Source organism: Chaetura pelagica, unplaced genomic scaffold (genome assembly GCF_000747805.2).
Source record: "Chaetura pelagica isolate M959 unplaced genomic scaffold, ChaPel_1.0 scaffold269, whole genome shotgun sequence".
Lineage (NCBI taxonomy): Eukaryota > Metazoa > Chordata > Aves > Apodiformes > Apodidae > Chaetura > Chaetura pelagica.
Genome location: NW_009954705.1, coordinates 894,419 through 895,051, shown reverse-complemented (window position 1 = coordinate 895,051; position 633 = coordinate 894,419).

The following is a 633-nucleotide window of genomic DNA, read 5'->3' as shown; positions in this document are numbered from 1 at the left end:
GTGCACCCAACTGAGTGCACCACAACAACCAGCACGGGCCATCAGAGCCTTCTGAGACCACATTTAAGAGGAGAAAGATTTCACATTTGTTTTAAGGAAAAGACAAAGCTCAAATGTTCGTTGCATTTCCCTTTCCTGGGCGGGGAGAGAGGAAAGAGGGGTCGTGGCCCAAAGGAAATAAGTGAAAAACTCCTAAAAGTCCTGATTTTTTATTTTATTTTTTAAGCAGGAAAGCCAGCGGACAAGGTCTCCCCTCCCGCTGCTTCCTGTGCCTTCAAATTGTGAGCGCAGGCACCTTCAGGCCCGGCGCTGCTCTCAGCCGCAGCCTCGCTGGCCGGACAGCATCATCCCTCCATCGACAAACCCCTCGCTCAGCTCCTTACAGAACGTTCCCCACACACACACAGGACATCGGCAGATCTGCCAGCTCTCCGGCTGTTCGGCGTTCCACCCGTCCCGTGCGCTGCCCGCAGCCTGCACGTGCACTCCGGCTTCTCTTTCAAGTGCAACGTTTCCCATCCCCACGGTGGGAGCGGGAGCCCGCGAACCGAAGGCAGAGCATCCCACCGCAGAAGGGGACGAACCCCGGCGGCCGCCCGGCGGTCAGACAGCCCCACGGCACCCGCAGGCACA